This window comes from Chiloscyllium punctatum, chromosome 30 (genome assembly GCF_047496795.1).
Source record: "Chiloscyllium punctatum isolate Juve2018m chromosome 30, sChiPun1.3, whole genome shotgun sequence".
Classification (NCBI taxonomy): Eukaryota; Metazoa; Chordata; class Chondrichthyes; order Orectolobiformes; family Hemiscylliidae; genus Chiloscyllium; species Chiloscyllium punctatum.
This window is the reverse complement of record NC_092768.1, coordinates 400054-420793: the sequence shown is the minus strand read 5'-3', so window position 1 is coordinate 420793 and position 20740 is coordinate 400054. Positions and strand designations below refer to the sequence as shown.

Here is a 20740-nt window from a genome sequence, read left to right as displayed (position 1 = left end):
TTTTGTTTGTTGACAAGAGCAGACCGCTCGGCCCTGGGAACGCATGGGACATGAAATCGGCACTCCTGCATTGAGATATGGAGCTGGCCTCTCAAAATGCCACAGACTCCCCGGCGGGGAATTGAACCCCGGTCTCCCGCGTGACAGGCGGGGATACTAACCACAACACTACCGAGGATTGGACGACAGTACACTCTGTCGCATCCGTATTAGGTAGAATGTTCTTATGTGAAATTTGGATTTTGTTGTCAATTTGAGTTCTCCTTTAGATCATCTTCTACCTCTGTGGAGATGATTAAGAGAATAGTTATTGTTGTTTTCATGTTTTATTATTCGACTATCTTTCTTTCAAGTAATCCGCCGCTGCTGCTGCTGCTGCTGTAAAACAGCCTTTTCGTTGTGCCCTACCGTCTGCGTTAAACTTCGTCTGCTGCTGATCCACGCGCGCTCTCCCATTACCTGCTTCTAACAAACTGATTTATGTACGACAGCACAAATCCAACAGCCTGGCTTCAATTCCCACTGCCAAATGGACTCAGCACGAAAGCTTCCCTTTTTCAAGCTCGTCCCCTCAGGTTCTACTACCACCCATCAATCGCTTCCTCATCAGAGAGCAGTGCTCCCGGAGGACGGTGGGGTGACTTTACTGTACGCTGCATCAGATCTCTCAGCCATGCATTTAACATCGAAACGTAGAAATTAAGTGCAGGAGTAGGCCATTCAGCCCTTCAAGTCAGGCAGAATCCGAGGAGCAGGAAAATCAGGATGCTGCCTGACTTGCTTCGCGTTTCCAGCGCCACACTGATCGAGACTCTGATTTCCAGCAACTGCAGTCCTCACTTGTTCCATTCAGCCCTTCAAGACACCGCCACCGTTCAATGTGATCACGATTGAACATGTAATTTCAGTAAGCACTCCAGCTTCCTCTCCGTACCCCTGGATCCCTTTAGCTGCAAGGTCTACGTCCGGCTCCCTCTTGAGTGTATCTCACAAACCGGCATAGCCGCATCTTCCTGTGGGAGACAAGTCCACAGGTTCACCACTCTCTGAGAGAAAAATTCTTCCTGAATCGCTTGCCCTTCGTTCGGAGACTGTGACCCCTGGTTCTGGACGTCCCCAACATTGGGAACCGGTGAACTTTTGCTGGGATCCCTCAGTACCAAGCATGGATCTGCATGGGTTTCTCTTCAGAAGGGTCAGTGTGAATGGCCTGCTTCCACACTGTGGTGCTCCTATGATGCCAACAGTGTAGGTTGAGTACCTGCACGTGCTTTCTCAAGCTTGCCTCTGTGTTGACCTTCATGTTAACCCAGCCACTGGGCTTTGTCCTTCTATCGAGAAGAGCAGACGATGCCACTCAGATGACTTTGACTTTCCACTGTGGGTGTAGTACAGTCTGCCAGCAGCAGGGGATGGTGTTGCATCACCTTGATGGCAGGATCGGGTCCAAACTCTGAGGGGTTTGACCCCTTTTTGATTGGAGCGAGGGAGAGGGGAAAGCTCACTGTCATTTGTCGCTACCGGTTGCTTAAAGGTTTTAATTTGCACGCCGTTTGCGTGCGAGTTATATGCCCACTGACGGGACGAAGTGACAACAAAATCAGAGTGGGAAACAGAAATTGCTGGAGCAAGTCAGCATCTGGAGTGGGGGTGGGGGAAGGGGAAGAAAGCAGACAAGGTTTCTGGTCCGGTGAGCCTTCTTGAGGACGGCAGTTTTCATTTGTCGCCAAAAAATGAGGAAGTCTCAAATGATCATCTCCTTGGTAGATGAAAGGACAAGTTGGCCAGGGAGAGCAGAATGGAGAGTATCGTAGGTTTTGTTTGTTGACAAGAGCAGACCGCTCGGCCCTGGGAACGCATGGGAATTGAAATCGGCACTCCTGCATTGAGATATGGAGCTGGCCTCTCAAAATGCCGCAGACTCCCCGGCGGGGAATTGAACCCCGGTCTCCCGCGTGACAGGCGGGGATACTAACCACTATACTACCGAGGATTGGACGACAGCGCGCTCTGTCGCATCCGTATTAGGTAGAATGTTCTTATGTGAAATTTGGATTTTGTTGTCAATTTGAGTTCTCCTTTAGATCATCTTCTACCTCTGTGGAGATGATTAAGAGAATAGTTATTGTTGTTTTCATGTTTTATGATTCGACTATCTTTCTTTCAAGTAATCCGCCGCTGCTGCTGCTGCTGCTGCTGCTGTAAAACAGCCTTTTCGTTGTGCCCTATCGTCTGCGTTAAACTTCGTCTGCTGCTGATCCACGCGCGCTCTCCCATTACCTGCTTCTAACAAACTGATTTGTGTACGACAGCACAAATCCAACAGCCTGGCTTCAATTCCCACTGCCAAATGGACTCAGCACGAAAGCTTCCCTTTTTCAAGCTCGTCCCCTCAGGTTCTACTACCACCCATCAATCGCTTCCTCATCAGAGAGCAGTGCTCCCGGAGGACGGTGGGGTGACTTTACTGTACGCTGCATCAGATCTCTCAGCCATGCATTTAACATCGAAACGTAGAAATTAAGTGCAGGAGTAGGCCATTCAGCCCTTCAAGTCAGGCAGAATCCGAGGAGCAGGAAAATCAGGATGCTGCCTGACTTGCTTCGCGTTTCCAGCGCCACTCTGATCGAGACTCTGATTTCCAGCAACTGCAGTCCTCACTTGTTCCATTCAGCCCTTCAAGACACCGCCACCGTTCAATGTGATCACGATTGAACATGTAATTTCAGTAAGCACTCGAGCTTCCACTCCGTACCCCTGGATCCCTTTAGCTGCAAGGTCTACGTCCGGCTCCCTCTTGAGTGTATCTCACAAACCGGCATAGCCGCATCTTCCTGTGGGAGACAAGTCCACAGGTTCTCCACTCTCTGAGAGAAAAATTCTTCCTGAATCGCTTGCCCTTCGTTCGGAGACTGTGACCCCTGGTTCTGGATGCCCCCAACATTGGGAACCGGTGAACTTTTGCTGGGATCCCTCAGTACCAAGCCTGGATCTGCATGGGTTTCTCTTCAGAAGGGTCAGTGTGAATGGCCTGCTTCCACACTGTGGTGCTCCTATGATGCCAACAGTGTAGGTTGAGTACCTGCACGTGCTTTCTCAAGCTTGCCTCTGTGTTGACCTTCATGTTAACCCAGCCACTGGGCTTTGTCCTTCTATCGAGAAGAGCAGACGATGCCACTCAGATGACTTTGACTTTCCACTGTGGGTGTAGTACAGTCTGCCAGCAGCAGGGGATGGTGTTGCATCACCTTAATGGCAGGACCGGGTCCAAACTCTGAGGGGTCTGACCCCTTTTTGATTGGAGCGAGGGAGAGGGGAAAGCTCACTGTCATTTGTCGCTACCGGTTGCTTAAAGGTTTTAATTTGCACGCCGTTTGCGTGCGAGTTATATGCCCACTGACGGGACGAAGTGACAACAAAATCAGAGTGGGAAACAGAAATTGCTGGAGCAAGTCAGCATCTGGAGTGGGGGTGGGGGAAGGGGAAGAAAGCAGACAAGGTTTCTGGTCCGGTGAGCCTTCTTGAGGACGGCAGTTTTCATTTGTCGCCAAAAAATGAGGAAGTCTCAAATGATCATCTCATTGGTAGATGAAAGGACAAGTTGGCCAGGGAGAGCAGAATGGAGAGTATCGTAGGTTTTGTTTGTTGACAAGAGCAGACCGCTCGGCCCTGGGAACGCATGGGACTTGAAATCGGCACTCCTGCATTGAGATATGGAGCTGGCCTCTCAAAATGTCGCAGACTCCCCGGCGGGGAATTGAACCCCGGTCTCCCGCGTGACAGGCGGGGATACTAACCACTATACTACCGAGGATTGGACGACAGCGTGTTCTGTCGCATCCGTATTAGGTAGAATGTTCTTATGTGAAATTTGGATTTTGTTGTCAATTTGAGTTCTCCTTTAGATCATCTTCTACCTCTGTGGAGATGATTAAGAGAATAGTTATTGTTGTTTTCATGTTTTATTATTCGACTATCTTTCTTTCAAGTAATCCGCCGCTGCTGCTGCTGCTGCTGTAAAACAGCCTTTTCGTTGTGCCCTACCGTCTGCGTTAAACTTCGTCTGCTGCTGATCCACGCGCGCTCTCCCATTACCTGCTTCTAACAAACTGATTTGTGTACGACAGCACAAATCCAACAGCCTGGCTTCAATTCCCACTGCCAAATGGACTCAGCACGAAAGCTTCCCTTTTTCAAGCTCGTCCCCTCAGGTTCTACTACCACCCATCAATCGCTTCCTCATCAGAGAGCAGTGCTCCCGGAGGACGGTGGGGTGACTTTACTGTACGCTGCATCAGATCTCTCAGCCATGCATTTAACATCGAAACGTAGAAATTAAGTGCAGGAGTAGGCCATTCAGCCCTTCAAGTCAGGCAGAATCCGAGGAGCAGGAAAATCAGGATGCTGCCTGTCTTGCTTTGCGTTTCCAGCGCCACACTGATCGAGACTCTGATTTCCAGCAACTGCAGTCCTCACTTGTTCCATTCAGCCCTTCAAGACATCACCACCGTTCAATGTGATCATGACTGAACATGTAATTTCAGTCACCACTCCAGCTTCCACTCCGTACCCCTGGATCCCTTTAGCTGCAAGGTCTACGTCCGGCTCCCTCTTGGAGTGTATCTCACAAACCGGCATGGCCGCATCTTCCTGTGGGAGACAAGTCCACAGGTTCACCACTCTCTGAGAGAAAAATTCTTCCTGAATCGCTTGCCCTTCGTTCGGAGACTGTGACCCCTGGTTCTGGACGCCCCCAACATTGGGAACCGGTGAACTTTTGCTGGGATCCCTCAGTACCAAGCCTGGATCTGCATGGGTTTCTCTTCAGAAGGGTCAGTGTGAATGGCCTGCTTCCACACTGTGGTGCTCCTATGATGCCAACAGTGTAGGTTGAGTACCTGCACGTGCTTTCTCCAGCTTGCCTCTGTGTTGACCTTCATGTTAACCCAGCCACTGGGCTTTGTCCTTCTATCGAGAAGAGCAGACGATGCCACTCAGATGACTTTGACTTTCCACTGTGGGTGTAGTACAGTCTGCCAGCAGCAGGGGATGGTGTTGCATCACCTTAATGGCAGGATCGGGTCCAAACTCTGAGGGGTCTGACCCCTTTTTGATTGGAGCGAGGGAGAGGGGGAAAGCTCACTGTCATTTGTCGCTACCGGTTGCTTAAAGGTTTTAATTTGCACGCCGTTTGCGTGCGAGTTATATGCCCACTGACGGGACGAAGTGACAACAAAATCAGAGTGGGAAACAGAAATTGCTGGAGCAAGTCAGCATCTGGAGTGGGGGTGGGGGAAGGGGAAGAAAGCAGACAAGGTTTCTGGTCCGGTGAGCCTTCTTGAGGACGGCAGTTTTCATTTGTCGCCAAAAAAGGAGGAAGTCTCAAATGATCATCTCCTTGGTAGATGAAAGGACAAGTTGGCCAGGGAGAGCAGAATTGAGAGCATCGTAGGTTTTGTTTGTTGACAAGAGCAGACCGCTCGGCCCTGGGAACGCATGGGACTTGAAATCGGCACTCCTGCATTGAGATATGGAGCTGGCCTCTCAAAATGCCGCAGACTCCCCGGCGGGGAATTGAACCCCGGTCTCCCGCGTGACAGGCGGGGATACTAACCACTATACTACCGAGGATTGGACGACAGCGCACTCTGTCGCATCCGTATTAGGTAGAATGTTCTTATGTGAAATTTGGATTTTGTTGTCAATTTGAGTTCTCCTTTAGATCATCTTCTACCTCTGTGGAGATGATTAAGAGAATAGTTATTGTTGTTTTCATGTTTTATTATTCGACTATCTTTCTTTCAAGTAATCCGGCGCTGCTGCTACTGCTGCTGCTGCTGTAAAACAGCCTTTTCGTTGTGCCCTACCGTCTGCGTTAAACTTCGTCTGCTGCTGATCCACGCGCGCTCTCCCATTACCTGCTTCTAACAAACTGATTTGTGTACGACAGCACAAATCCAACAGCCTGGCTTCAATTCCCACTGCCAAATGGACTCAGCACGAAAGCTTCCCTTTTTCAAGCTCGTCCCCTCAGGTTCTACTACCACCCATCAATCGCTTCCTCATCAGAGAGCAGTGCTCCCGGAGGACGGTGGGGTGACTTTACTGTACGCTGCATCAGATCTCTCAGCCATGCATTTAACATCGAAACGTAGAAATTAAGTGCAGGAGTAGGCCATTCAGCCCTTCAAGTCAGGCAGAATCCGAGGAGCAGGAAAATCAGGATGCTGCCTGTCTTGCTTTGCGTTTCCAGCGCCACTCTGATCGAGACTCTGATTTCCAGCAACTGCAGTCCTCACTTGTTCCATTCAGCCCTTCAAGACATCACCACCATTCAATGTGATCATGACTGAACATGTAATTTCAGTAACCACTCCAGCTTCCACTCCGTACCCCTGGATCCCTTTAGCTGCAAGGTCTACGTCCGGCTCCCTCTTGGAGTGTATCTCACAAACCGGCATGGCCGCATCTTCCTGTGGGAGACAAGTCCACAGGTTCACCACTCTCTGAGAGAAAAATTCTTTCTGAATCGCTTGCCCTTCGTTCGGAGACTGTGACCCCTGGTTCTGGACGCCCCCAACATTGGGAACCGGTGAACTTTTGCTGGGATCCCTCAGTACCAAGCCTGGATCTGCATGGGTTTCTCTTCAGAAGGGTCAGTGTGAATGGCCTGCTTCCACACTGTGGTGCTCCTATGATGCCAACAGTGTAGGTTGAGTACCTGCACGTGCTTTCTCAAGCTTGCCTCTGTGTTGACCTTCATGTTAACCCAGCCACTGGGCTTTGTCCTTCTATCGAGAAGAGCAGACGATGCCACTCAGATGACTTTGACTTTCCACTGTGGGTGTAGTACAGTCTGCCAGCAGCAGGGGATGGTGTTGCATCACCTTAATGGCAGGATCGGGTCCAAACTCTGAGGGGTCTGACCCCTTTTTGATTGGAGCGAGGGAGAGGGGGAAAGCTCACTGTCATTTGTCGCTACCGGTTGCTTAAAGGTTTTAATTTGCACGCCGTTTGCGTGCGAGTTATATGCCCACTGACGGGACGAAGTGACAACAAAATCAGAGTGGGAAACAGAAATTGCTGGAGCAAGTCAGCATCTGGAGTGGGGGTGGGGGAAGGGGAAGAAAGCAGACAAGGTTTCTGGTCCGGTGAGCCTTCTTGAGGACGGCAGTTTTCATTTGTCGCCAAAAAAGGAGGAAGTCTCAAATGATCATCTCCTTGGTAGATGAAAGGACAAGTTGGCCAGGGAGAGCAGAATGGAGAGTATCGTAGGTTTTGTTTGTTGACAAGAGCAGACCGCTCGGCCCTGGGAACGCATGGGACTTGAAATCGGCACTCCTGCATTGAGATATGGAGCTGGCCTCTCAAAATGCCGCAGACTCCCCGGCGGGGAATTGAACCCCGGTCTCCCGCGTGACAGGCGGGGATACTAACCACAATACTACCGAGGATTGGACGACAGTGCACTCTGTCGCATCCGTATTAGGTAGAATGTTCTTATATGAAATTTGGATTTTGTTGTCAATTTGAGTTCTCCTTTAGATCATCTTCTACCTCTGTGGAGATGATTAAGAGAATAGTTATTGTTGTTTTCATGTTTTATTATTCGACTATCTTTCTTTCAAGTAATCCGCCGCTGCTGCTGCTGCTGCTGTAAAACAGCCTTTTCGTTGTGCCCTACCGTCTGCGTTAAACTTCGTCTGCTGCTGATCCACGCGCGCTCTCCCATTACCTGCTTCTAACAAACTGATTTGTGTACGACAGCACAAATCCAACAGCCTGGCTTCAATTCCCACTGCCAAATGGACTCAGCACGAAAGCTTCCCTTTTTCAAGCTCGTCCCCTCAGGTTCTACTACCACCCATCAATCGCTTCCTCATCAGAGAGCAGTGCTCCCGGAGGACGGTGGGGTGACTTTACTGTACGCTGCATCAGATCTCTCAGCCATGCATTTAACATCGAAACGTAGAAATTAAGTGCAGGAGTAGGCCATTCAGCCCTTCAAGTCAGGCAGAATCCGAGGAGCAGGAAAATCAGGATGCTGCCTGACTTGCTTCGCGTTTCCAGCGCCACACTGATCGAGACTCTGATTTCCAGCAACTGCAGTCCTCACTTGTTCCATTCAGCCCTTCAAGACACCGCCACCGTTCAATGTGATCACGATTGAACATGTAATTTCAGTAAGCACTCCAGCTTCCTCTCCGTACCCCTGGATCCCTTTAGCTGCAAGGTCTACGTCCGGCTCCCTCTTGAGTGTATCTCACAAACCGGCATAGCCGCATCTTCCTGTGGGAGACAAGTCCACAGGTTCACCACTCTCTGAGAGAAAAATTCTTCCTGAATCGCTTGCCCTTCGTTCGGAGACTGTGACCCCTGGTTCTGGACGTCCCCAACATTGGGAACCGGTGAACTTTTGCTGGGATCCCTCAGTACCAAGCATGGATCTGCATGGGTTTCTCTTCAGAAGGGTCAGTGTGAATGGCCTGCTTCCACACTGTGGTGCTCCTATGATGCCAACAGTGTAGGTTGAGTACCTGCACGTGCTTTCTCAAGCTTGCCTCTGTGTTGACCTTCATGTTAACCCAGCCACTGGGCTTTGTCCTTCTATCGAGAAGAGCAGACGATGCCACTCAGATGACTTTGACTTTCCACTGTGGGTGTAGTACAGTCTGCCAGCAGCAGGGGATGGTGTTGCATCACCTTGATGGCAGGATCGGGTCCAAACTCTGAGGGGTCTGACCCCTTTTTGATTGGAGCGAGGGAGAGGGGAAAGCTCACTGTCATTTGTCGCTACCGGTTGCTTAAAGGTTTTAATTTGCACGCCGTTTGCGTGCGAGTTATATGCCCACTGACGGGACGAAGTGACAACAAAATCAGAGTGGGAAACAGAAATTGCTGGAGCAAGTCAGCATCTGGAGTGGGGGTGGGGGAAGGGGAAGAAAGCAGACAAGGTTTCTGGTCCGGTGAGCCTTCTTGAGGACGGCAGTTTTCATTTGTCGCCAAAAAATGAGGAAGTCTCAAATGATCATCTCCTTGGTAGATGAAAGGACAAGTTGGCCAGGGAGAGCAGAATGGAGAGTATCGTAGGTTTTGTTTGTTGACAAGAGCAGACCGCTCGGCCCTGGGAACGCATGGGAATTGAAATCGGCACTCCTGCATTGAGATATGGAGCTGGCCTCTCAAAATGCCGCAGACTCCCCGGCGGGGAATTGAACCCCGGTCTCCCGCGTGACAGGCGGGGATACTAACCACTATACTACCGAGGATTGGACGACAGCGCGCTCTGTCGCATCCGTATTAGGTAGAATGTTCTTATGTGAAATTTGGATTTTGTTGTCAATTTGAGTTCTCCTTTAGATCATCTTCTACCTCTGTGGAGATGATTAAGAGAATAGTTATTGTTGTTTTCATGTTTTATGATTCGACTATCTTTCTTTCAAGTAATCCGCCGCTGCTGCTGCTGCTGCTGCTGCTGCTGTAAAACAGCCTTTTCGTTGTGCCCTACCGTCTGCGTTAAACTTCGTCTGCTGCTGATCCACGCGCGCTCTCCCATTACCTGCTTCTAACAAACTGATTTGTGTACGACAGCACAAATCCAACAGCCTGGCTTCAATTCCCACTGCCAAATGGACTCAGCACGAAAGCTTCCCTTTTTCAAGCTCGTCCCCTCAGGTTCTACTACCACCCATCAATCGCTTCCTCATCAGAGAGCAGTGCTCCCGGAGGACGGTGGGGTGACTTTACTGTACGCTGCATCAGATCTCTCAGCCATGCATTTAACATCGAAACGTAGAAATTAAGTGCAGGAGTAGGCCATTCAGCCCTTCAAGTCAGGCAGAATCCGAGGAGCAGGAAAATCAGGATGCTGCCTGACTTGCTTCGCGTTTCCAGCGCCACTCTGATCGAGACTCTGATTTCCAGCAACTGCAGTCCTCACTTGTTCCATTCAGCCCTTCAAGACACCGCCACCGTTCAATGTGATCACGATTGAACATGTAATTTCAGTAAGCACTCGAGCTTCCACTCCGTACCCCTGGATCCCTTTAGCTGCAAGGTCTACGTCCGGCTCCCTCTTGAGTGTATCTCACAAACCGGCATAGCCGCATCTTCCTGTGGGAGACAAGTCCACAGGTTCTCCACTCTCTGAGAGAAAAATTCTTCCTGAATCGCTTGCCCTTCGTTCGGAGACTGTGACCCCTGGTTCTGGATGCCCCCAACATTGGGAACCGGTGAACTTTTGCTGGGATCCCTCAGTACCAAGCCTGGATCTGCATGGGTTTCTCTTCAGAAGGGTCAGTGTGAATGGCCTGCTTCCACACTGTGGTGCTCCTATGATGCCAACAGTGTAGGTTGAGTACCTGCACGTGCTTTCTCAAGCTTGCCTCTGTGTTGACCTTCATGTTAACCCAGCCACTGGGCTTTGTCCTTCTATCGAGAAGAGCAGACGATGCCACTCAGATGACTTTGACTTTCCACTGTGGGTGTAGTACAGTCTGCCAGCAGCAGGGGATGGTGTTGCATCACCTTAATGGCAGGATCGGGTCCAAACTCTGAGGGGTCTGACCCCTTTTTGATTGGAGCGAGGGAGAGGGGAAAGCTCACTGTCATTTGTCGCTACCGGTTGCTTAAAGGTTTTAATTTGCACGCCGTTTGCGTGCGAGTTATATGCCCACTGACGGGACGAAGTGACAACAAAATCAGAGTGGGAAATAGAAATTGCTGGAGCAAGTCAGCATCTGGAGTGGGGGTGGGGGAAGGGGAAGAAAGCAGACAAGGTTTCTGGTCCGGTGAGCCTTCTTGAGGACGGCAGTTTTCATTTGTCGCCAAAAAATGAGGAAGTCTCAAATGATCATCTCCTTGGTAGATGAAAGGACAAGTTGGCCAGGGAGAGCAGAATGGAGAGTATCGTAGGTTTTGTTTGTTGACAAGAGCAGACCGCTCCGCCCTGGGAACGCATGGGACTTGAAATCGGCACTCCTGCATTGAGATATGGAGCTGGCCTCTCAAAATGTCGCAGACTCCCCGGCGGGGAATTGAACCCCGGTCTCCCGCGTGACAGGCAGGGATACTAACCACTATACTACCGAGGATTGGACGACAGCGCACTCTGTCGCATCCGTATTAGGTAGAATGTTCTTATGTGAAATTTGGATTTTGTTGTCAATTTGAGTTCTCCTTTAGATCATCTTCTACCTCTGTGGAGATGATTAAGAGAATAGTTATTGTTGTTTTCATGTTTTATGATTCGACTATCTTTCTTTCAAGTAATCCGCCGCTGCTGCTGCTGCTGCTGTAAAACAGCCTTTTCGTTGTGCCCTACCGTCTGCGTTAAACTTCGTCTGCTGCTGATCCACGCGCGCTCTCCCATTACCTGCTTCTAACAAACTGATTTGTGTACGACAGCACAAATCCAACAGCCTGGCTTCAATTCCCACTGCCAAATGGACTCAGCACGAAAGCTTCCCTTTTTCAAGCTCGTCCCCTCAGGTTCTACTACCACCCATCAATCGCTTCCTCATCAGAGAGCAGTGCTCCCGGAGGACGGTGGGGTGACTTTACTGTACGCTGCATCAGATCTCTCAGCCATGCATTTAACATCGAAACGTAGAAATTAAGTGCAGGAGTAGGCCATTCAGCCCTTCAAGTCAGGCAGAATCCGAGGAGCAGGAAAATCAGGATGCTGCCTGACTTGCTTCGCGTTTCCAGCGCCACTCTGATCGAGACTCTGATTTCCAGCAACTGCAGTCCTCACTTGTTCCATTCAGCCCTTCAAGACACCGCCACCGTTCAATGTGATCACGATTGAACATGTAATTTCAGTAAGCACTCCAGCTTCCACTCCGTACCCCTGGATCCCTTTAGCTGCAAGGTCTACGTCCGGCTCCCTCTTGAGTGTATCTCACAAACCGGCATAGCCGCATCTTCCTGTGGGAGACAAGTCCACAGGTTCTCCACTCTCTGAGAGAAAAATTCTTCCTGAATCGCTTGCCCTTCGTTCGGAGACTGTGACCCCTGGTTCTGGATGCCCCCAACATTGGGAACCGGTGAACTTTTGCTGGGATCCCTCAGTACCAAGCCTGGATCTGCATGGGTTTCTCTTCAGAAGGGTCAGCGTGAATGGCCTGCTTCCACACTGTGGTGCTCCTATGATGCCAACAGTGTAGGTTGAGTACCTGCACGTGCTTTCTCAAGCTTGCCTCTGTGTTGACCTTCATGTTAACCCTGCCACTGGGCTTTGTCCTTCTATCGAGAAGAGCAGACGATGCCACTCAGATGACTTTGACTTTCCACTGTGGGTGTAGTACAGTCTGCCAGCAGCAGGGGATGGTGTTGCATCACCTTGATGGCAGGATCGGGTCCAAACTCTGAGGGGTCTGACCCCTTTTTGATTGGAGCGAGGGAGAGGGGAAAGCTCACTGTCATTTGTCGCTACCGGTTGCTTAAAGGTTTTAATTTGCACGCCGTTTGCGTGCGAGTTATATGCCCACTGACGGGACGAAGTGACAACAAAATCAGAGTGGGAAACAGAAATTGCTGGAGCAAGTCAGCATCTGGAGTGGGGGTGGGGGAAGGGGAAGAAAGCAGACAAGGTTTCTGGTCCGGTGAGCCTTCTTGAGGACGGCAGTTTTCATTTGTCGCCAAAAAATGAGGAAGTCTCAAATGATCATCTCCTTGGTAGATGAAAGGACAAGTTGGCCAGGGAGAGCAGAATGGAGAGTATCGTAGGTTTTGTTTGTTGACAAGAGCAGACCGCTCGGCCCTGGGAACGCATGGGAATTGAAATCGGCACTCCTGCATTGAGATATGGAGCTGGCCTCTCAAAATGCCGCAGACTCCCCGGCGGGGAATTGAACCCCGGTCTCCCGCGTGACAGGCGGGGATACTAACCACTATACTACCGAGGATTGGACGACAGCGCGCTCTGTCGCATCCGTATTAGGTAGAATGTTCTTATGTGAAATTTGGATTTTGTTGTCAATTTGAGTTCTCCTTTAGATCATCTTCTACCTCTGTGGAGATGATTAAGAGAATAGTTATTGTTGTTTTCATGTTTTATGATTCGACTATCTTTCTTTCAAGTAATCCGCCGCTGCTGCTGCTGCTGCTGCTGCTGCTGTAAAACAGCCTTTTCGTTGTGCCCTACCGTCTGCGTTAAACTTCGTCTGCTGCTGATCCACGCGCGCTCTCCCATTACCTGCTTCTAACAAACTGATTTGTGTACGACAGCACAAATCCAACAGCCTGGCTTCAATTCCCACTGCCAAATGGACTCAGCACGAAAGCTTCCCTTTTTCAAGCTCGTCCCCTCAGGTTCTACTACCACCCATCAATCGCTTCCTCATCAGAGAGCAGTGCTCCCGGAGGACGGTGGGGTGACTTTACTGTACGCTGCATCAGATCTCTCAGCCATGCATTTAACATCGAAACGTAGAAATTAAGTGCAGGAGTAGGCCATTCAGCCCTTCAAGTCAGGCAGAATCCGAGGAGCAGGAAAATCAGGATGCTGCCTGACTTGCTTCGCGTTTCCAGCGCCACTCTGATCGAGACTCTGATTTCCAGCAACTGCAGTCCTCACTTGTTCCATTCAGCCCTTCAAGACACCGCCACCGTTCAATGTGATCACGATTGAACATGTAATTTCAGTAAGCACTCCAGCTTCCTCTCCGTACCCCTGGATCCCTTTAGCTGCAAGGTCTACGTCCGGCTCCCTCTTGAGTGTATCTCACAAACCGGCATAGCCGCATCTTCCTGTGGGAGACAAGTCCACAGGTTCACCACTCTCTGAGAGAAAAATTCTTCCTGAATCGCTTGCCCTTCGTTCGGAGACTGTCACCCCTGGTTCTGGACGCCCCCAACATTGGGAACCGGTGAACTTTTGCTGGGATCCCTCAGTACCAAGCATGGATCTGCATGGGTTTCTCTTCAGAAGGGTCAGTGTGAATGGCCTGCTTCCACACTGTGGTGCTCCTATGATGCCAACAGTGTAGGTTGAGTACCTGCACGTGCTTTCTCAAGCTTGCCTCTGTGTTGACCTTCATGTTAACCCAGCCACTGGGCTTTGTCCTTCTATCGAGAAGAGCAGACGATGCCACTCAGATGACTTTGACTTTCCACTGTGGGTGTAGTACAGTCTGCCAGCAGCAGGGGATGGTGTTGCATCACCTTAATGGCAGGATCGGGTCCAAACTCTGAGGGGTCTGACCCCTTTTTGATTGGAGCGAGGGAGAGGGGAAAGCTCACTGTCATTTGTCGCTACCGGTTGCTTAAAGGTTTTATTTTGCACGCCATTTGCGTGCGAGTTATATGCCCACTGACGGGACGAAGTGACAACAAAATCAGAGTGGGAAACAGAAATTGCTGGAGCAAGTCAGCATCTGGAGTGGGGGTGGGGGAAGGGGAAGAAAGCAGACAAGGTTTCTGGTCCGGTGAGCCTTCTTGAGGACGGCAGTTTTCATTTGTCGCCAAAAAATGAGGAAGTCTCAAATGATCATCTCATTGGTAGATGAAAGGACAAGTTGGCCAGGGAGAGCAGAATGGAGAGTATCGTAGGTTTTGTTTGTTGACAAGAGCAGACCGCTCGGCCCTGGGAACGCATGGGACTTGAAATCGGCACTCCTGCATTGAGATATGGAGCTGGCCTCTCAAAATGTCGCAGACTCCCCGGCGGGGAATTGAACCCCGGTCTCCCGCGTGACAGGCGGGGATACTAACCACTATACTACCGAGGATTGGACGACAGCGCGCTCTGTCGCATCCGTATTAGGTAGAATGTTCTTATGTGAAATTTGGATTTTGTTGTCAATTTGAGTTCTCCTTTAGATCATCTTCTACCTCTGTGGAGATGATTAAGAGAATAGTTATTGTTGTTTTCATGTTTTATTATTCGACTATCTTTCTTTCAAGTAATCCGCCGCCGCTGCTGCTGCTGCTGCTGTAAAACAGCCTTTTCGTTGTGCCCTACCGTCTGCGTTAAACTTCGTCTGCTGCTGATCCACGCGCGCTCTCCCATTACCTGCTTCTAACAAACTGATTTGTGTACGACAGCACAAATCCAACAGCCTGGCTTCAATTCCCACTGCCAAATGGACTCAGCACGAAAGCTTCCCTTTTTCAAGCTCGTCCCCTCAGGTTCTACTACCACCCATCAATCGCTTCCTCATCAGAGAGCAGTGCTCCCGGAGGACGGTGGGGTGACTTTACTGTACGCTGCATCAGATCTCTCAGCCATGCATTTAACATCGAAACGTAGAAATTAAGTGCAGGAGTAGGCCATTCAGCCCTTCAAGTCAGGCAGAATCCGAGGAGCAGGAAAATCAGGATGCTGCCTGACTTGCTTCGCGTTTCCAGCGCCACTCTGATCGAGACTCTGATTTCCAGCAACTGCAGTCCTCACTTGTTCCATTCAGCCCTTCAAGACACCGCCACCGTTCAATGTGATCACGATTGAACATGTAATTTCAGTAAGCACTCCAGCTTCCACTCCGTACCCCTGGATCCCTTTAGCTGCAAGGTCTACGTCCGGCTCCCTCTTGAGTGTATCTCACAAACCGGCATAGCCGCATCTTCCTGTGGGAGACAAGTCCACAGGTTCTCCACTCTCTGAGAGAAAAATTCTTCCTGAATCGCTTGCCCTTCGTTCGGAGACTGTGACCCCTGGTTCTGGATGCCCCCAACATTGGGAACCGGTGAACTTTTGCTGGGATCCCTCAGTACCAAGCCTGGATCTGCATGGGTTTCTCTTCAGAAGGGTCAGTGTGAATGGCCTGCTTCCACACTGTGGTGCTCCTATGATGCCAACAGTGTAGGTTGAGTACCTGCACGTGCTTTCTCAAGCTTGCCTCTGTGTTGACCTTCATGTTAACCCAGCCACTGGGCTTTGTCCTTCTATCGAGAAGAGCAGACGATGCCACTCAGATGACTTTGACTTTCCACTGTGGGTGTAGTACAGTCTGCCAGCAGCAGGGGATGGTGTTGCATCACCTTAATGGCAGGATCGGGTCCAAACTCTGAGGGGTCTGACCCCTTTTTGATTGGAGCGAGGGAGAGGGGAAAGCTCACTGTCATTTGTCGCTACCGGTTGCTTAAAGGTTTTAATTTGCACGCCGTTTGCGTGCGAGTTATATGCCCACTGACGGGACGAAGTGACAACAAAATCAGAGTGGGAAACAGAAATTGCTGGAGCAAGTCAGCATCTGGAGTGGGGGTGGGGGAAGGGGAAGAAAGCAGACAAGGTTTCTGGTCCGGTGAGCCTTCTTGAGGACGGCAGTTTTCATTTGTCGCCAAAGAATGAGGAAGTCTCAAATGATCATCTCCTTGGTAGATGAAAGGACAAGTTGGCCAGGGAGAGCAGAATGGAGAGTATCGTAGGTTTTGTTTGTTGACAAGAGCAGACCGCTCCGCCCTGGGAACGCATGGGACTTGAAATCGGCACTCCTGCATTGAGATATGGAGCTGGCCTCTCAAAATGCCGCAGACTCCCCGGCGGGGAACTGAACCCCGGTCTCCCGCGTGACAGGCGGGGATACTAACCACTATACTACCGAGGATTGGACGACAGCGCGCTCTGTCGCATCCGTATTAGGTAGAATGTTCTTATGTGAAATTTGGATTTTGTTGTCAATTTGAGTTCTCCTTTAGATCATCTTCTACCTCTGTGGAGATGATTAAGAGAATAGTTATTGTTGTTTTCATGTTTTATGATTCGACTATCTTTCTTTCAAGTAATCCGCCGCTGCTGCTGCTGCTGCTGTAAAACAGCCTTTTCGTTGTGCCCTACCGTCTGCGTTAAACTTCGTCTGCTGCTGATCCACGCGCGCTCTCCCATTACCTGCTTCTAACAAACTGATTTGTGTACGACAGCACAAATCCAACAGCCTGGCTTCAATTCCCACTGCCAAATGGACTCAGCACGAAAGCTTCCCTTTTTCAAGCTCGTCCCCTCAGGTTCTACTACCACCCATCAATCGCTTCCTCATCAGAGAGCAGTGCTCCCGGAGGACGGTGGGGTGACTTTACTGTACGCTGCATCAGATCTCTCAGCCATGCATTTAACATCGAAACGTAGAAATTAAGTGCAGGAGTAGGCCATTCAGCCCTTCAAGTCAGGCAGAATCCGAGGAGCAGGAAAATCAGGATGCTGCCTGACTTGCTTCGCGTTTCCAGCGCCACACTGATCGAGACTCTGATTTCCAGCAACTGCAGTCCTCACTTGTTCCATTCAGCCCTTCAAGACACCGCCACCGTTCAATGTGATCACGATTGAACATGTAATTTCAGTAAGCACTCCAGCTTCCTCTCCGTACCCCTGGATCCCTTTAGCTGCAAGGTCTACGTCCGGCTCCCTCTTGAGTGTATCTCACAAACCGGCATAGCCGCATCTTCCTGTGGGAGACAAGTCCACAGGTTCACCACTCTCTGAGAGAAAAATTCTTCCTGAATCGCTTGCCCTTCGTTCGGAGACTGTGACCCCTGGTTCTGGACGTCCCCAACATTGGGAACCGGTGAACTTTTGCTGGGATCCCTCAGTACCAAGCATGGATCTGCATGGGTTTCTCTTCAGAAGGGTCAGTGTGAATGGCCTGCTTCCACACTGTGGTGCTCCTATGATGCCAACAGTGTAGGTTGAGTACCTGCACGTGCTTTCTCAAGCTTGCCTCTGTGTTGACCTTCATGTTAACCCAGCCACTGGGCTTTGTCCTTCTATCGAGAAGAGCAGACGATGCCACTCAGATGACTTTGACTTTCCACTGTGGGTGTAGTACAGTCTGCCAGCAGCAGGGGATGGTGTTGCATCACCTTAATGGCAGGATCGGGTCCAAACTCTGAGGGGTCTGACCCCTTTTTGATTGGAGCGAGGGAGAGGGGAAAGCTCACTGTCATTTGTCGCTACCGGTTGCTTAAAGGTTTTAATTTGCACGCCGTTTGCGTGCGAGTTATATGCCCACTGACGGGACGAAGTGACAACAAAATCAGAGTGGGAAACAGAAATTGCTGGAGCAAGTCAGCATCTGGAGTGGGGGTGGGGGAAGGGGAAGAAAGCAGACAAGGTTTCTGGTCCGGTGAGCCTTCTTGAGGACGGCAGTTTTCATTTGTCGCCAAAAAAGGAGGAAGTCTCAAATGATCATCTCCTTGGTAGATGAAAGGACAAGTTGGCCAGGGAGAGCAGAATGGAGAGTATCGTAGGTTTTGTTTGTTGACAAGAGCAGACCGCTCCGCCCTGGGAACGCATGGGACTTGAAATCGGCACTCCTGCATTGAGATATGGAGCTGGCCTCTCAAAATGCCGCAGACTCCCCGGCGGGGAATTGAACCCCGGTCTCCCGCGTGACAGGCGGGGATACTAACCACTATACTACCGAGGATTGGACGACAGCGCACTCTGTCGCATCCGTATTAGGTAGAATGTTCTTATGTGAAATTTGGATTTTGTTGTCAATTTGAGTTCTCCTTTAGATCATCTTCTACCTCTGTGGAGATGATTAAGAGAATAGTTATTGTTGTTTTCATGTTTTATTATTCGACTATCTTTCTTTCAAGTAATCCGCCGCTGCTGCTGCTGCTGCTGCTGTAAAACAGCCTTTTCGTTGTGCCCTACCGTCTGCGTTAAACTTCGTCTGCTGCTGATCCACGCGCGCTCTCCCATTACCTGCTTCTAACAAACTGATTTGTGTACGACAGCACAAATCCAACAGCCTGGCTTCAATTCCCACTGCCAAATGGACTCAGCACGAAAGCTTCCCTTTTTCAAGCTCGTCCCCTCAGGTTCTACTACCACCCATCAATCGCTTCCTCATCAGAGAGCAGTGCTCCCGGAGGACGGTGGGGTGACTTTACTGTACGCTGCATCAGATCTCTCAGCCATGCATTTAACATCGAAACGTAGAAATTAAGTGCAGGAGTAGGCCATTCAGACCTTCAAGTCAGGCAGAATCCGAGGAGCAGGAAAATCAGGATGCTGCCTGACTTGCTTCGCGTTTCCAGCGCCACACTGATCGAGACTCTGATTTCCAGCAACTGCAGTCCTCACTTGTTCCATTCAGCCCTTCAAGACACCGCCACCGTTCAATGTGATCACGATTGAACATGTAATTTCAGTAAGCACTCCAGCTTCCTCTCCGTACCCCTGGATCCCTTTAGCTGCAAGGTCTACGTCCGGCTCCCTCTTGAGTGTATCTCACAAACCGGCATAGCCGCATCTTCCTGTGGGAGACAAGTCCACAGGTTCACCACTCTCTGAGAGAAAAATTCTTCCTGAATCGCTTGCCCTTCGTTCGGAGACTGTCACCCCTGGTTCTGGACGTCCCCAACATTGGGAACCGGTGAACTTTTGCTGGGATCCCTCAGTACCAAGCATGGATCTGCATGGGTTTCTCTTCAGAAGGGTCAGTGTGAATGGCCTGCTTCCACACTGTGGTGCTCCTATGATGCCAACAGTGTAGGTTGAGTACCTGCACGTGCTTTCTCAAGCTTGCCTCTGTGTTGACCTTCATGTTAACCCAGCCACTGGGCTTTGTCCTTCTATCGAGAAGAGCAGACGATGCCACTCAGATGACTTTGACTTTCCACTGTGGGTGTAGTACAGTCTGCCAGCAGCAGGGGATGGTGTTGCATCACCTTAATGGCAGGATCGGGTCCAAACTCTGAGGGGTCTGACCCCTTTTTGATTGGAGCGAGGGAGAGGGGAAAGCTCACTGTCATTTGTCGCTACCGGTTGCTTAAAGGTTTTAATTTGCACGCCGTTTGCGTGCGAGTTATATGCCCACTGACGGGACGAAGTGACAACAAAATCAGAGTGGGAAACAGAAATTGCTGGAGCAAGTCAGCATCTGGAGTGGGGGTGGGGGAAGGGGAAGAAAGCAGACAAGGTTTCTGGTCCGGTGAGCCTTCTTGAGGACGGCAGTTTTCATTTGTCGCCAAAAAATGAGGAAGTCTCAAATGATCATCTCCTTGGTAGATGAAAGGACAAGTTGGCCAGGGAGAGCAGAATGGAGAGTATCGTAGGTTTTGTTTGTTGACAAGAGCAGACCGCTCCGCCCTGGGAACGCATGGGACTTGAAATCGGCACTCCTGCATTGAGATATGGAGCTGGCCTCTCAAAATGCCGCAGACTCCCCGGCGGGGAATTGAACCCCGGTCTCCCGCGTGACAGGCGGGGATACTAACCACTATACTACCGAGGATTGGACGACAGCGCACTCTGTCGCATCCGTATTAGGTAGAATGTTCTTATGTGAAATTTGGATTTTGTTGTCAATTTGAGTTCTCCTTTAGATCATCTTCTACCTCTGTGGAGATGATTAAGAGAATAGTTATTGTTGTTTTCATGTTTTATTATTCGACTATCTTTCTTTCAAGTAATCCGCCGCTGCTGCTGCTGCTGTAAAACAGCCTTTTCGTTGTGCCCTACCGTCTGCGTTAAACTTCGTCTGCTGCTGATCCACGCGCGCTCTCCCATTACCTGCTTCTAACAAACTGATTTGTGTACGACAGCACAAATCCAACAGCCTGGCTTCAATTCCCACTGCCAAATGGACTCAGCACGAAAGCTTCCCTTTTTCAAGCTCGTCCCCTCAGGTTCTACTACCACCCATCAATCGCTTCCTCATCAGAGAGCAGTGCTCCCGGAGGACGGTGGGGTGACTTTACTGTACGCTGCATCAGATCTCTCAGCCATGCATTTAACATCGAAACGTAGAAATTAAGTGCAGGAGTAGGCCATTCAGCCCTTCAAGTCAGG

At 50.2% G+C, this 20740-nt stretch overlaps 11 non-coding genes across 11 annotated transcripts; all 11 read right to left on the bottom strand.

Annotated features, from left to right (window-relative positions):
- Positions 1 to 1921: 1921 nt before the first annotated feature.
- trnad-guc (transfer RNA aspartic acid (anticodon GUC)) lies at positions 1922 to 1993 on the bottom strand. Its single transcript has one exon. It is a non-coding gene; the product is annotated as a tRNA-Asp (tRNA).
- Positions 1994 to 3742: 1749 nt separating this feature from the next.
- trnad-guc (transfer RNA aspartic acid (anticodon GUC)) lies at positions 3743 to 3814 on the bottom strand. The gene has a single exon. It is a non-coding gene; the product is annotated as a tRNA-Asp (tRNA).
- Positions 3815 to 5559: 1745 nt separating this feature from the next.
- trnad-guc (transfer RNA aspartic acid (anticodon GUC)) lies at positions 5560 to 5631 on the bottom strand. The gene has a single exon. It is a non-coding gene; the product is annotated as a tRNA-Asp (tRNA).
- Positions 5632 to 7382: 1751 nt separating this feature from the next.
- On the bottom strand, positions 7383 to 7454 carry trnad-guc (transfer RNA aspartic acid (anticodon GUC)). The gene has a single exon. It is a non-coding gene; the product is annotated as a tRNA-Asp (tRNA).
- A 1743-nt stretch (positions 7455 to 9197) lies between these two features.
- trnad-guc (transfer RNA aspartic acid (anticodon GUC)) lies at positions 9198 to 9269 on the bottom strand. Its single transcript has one exon. It is a non-coding gene; the product is annotated as a tRNA-Asp (tRNA).
- Positions 9270 to 11021: 1752 nt separating this feature from the next.
- On the bottom strand, positions 11022 to 11093 carry trnad-guc (transfer RNA aspartic acid (anticodon GUC)). Its single transcript has one exon. It is a non-coding gene; the product is annotated as a tRNA-Asp (tRNA).
- Positions 11094 to 12836: 1743 nt separating this feature from the next.
- trnad-guc (transfer RNA aspartic acid (anticodon GUC)) lies at positions 12837 to 12908 on the bottom strand. The gene has a single exon. It is a non-coding gene; the product is annotated as a tRNA-Asp (tRNA).
- Positions 12909 to 14660: 1752 nt separating this feature from the next.
- trnad-guc (transfer RNA aspartic acid (anticodon GUC)) lies at positions 14661 to 14732 on the bottom strand. Its single transcript has one exon. It is a non-coding gene; the product is annotated as a tRNA-Asp (tRNA).
- Positions 14733 to 16478: 1746 nt separating this feature from the next.
- trnad-guc (transfer RNA aspartic acid (anticodon GUC)) lies at positions 16479 to 16550 on the bottom strand. Its single transcript has one exon. It is a non-coding gene; the product is annotated as a tRNA-Asp (tRNA).
- A 1743-nt stretch (positions 16551 to 18293) lies between these two features.
- On the bottom strand, positions 18294 to 18365 carry trnad-guc (transfer RNA aspartic acid (anticodon GUC)). The gene has a single exon. It is a non-coding gene; the product is annotated as a tRNA-Asp (tRNA).
- A 1746-nt stretch (positions 18366 to 20111) lies between these two features.
- trnad-guc (transfer RNA aspartic acid (anticodon GUC)) lies at positions 20112 to 20183 on the bottom strand. Its single transcript has one exon. It is a non-coding gene; the product is annotated as a tRNA-Asp (tRNA).
- Positions 20184 to 20740: the final 557 nt, after the last annotated feature.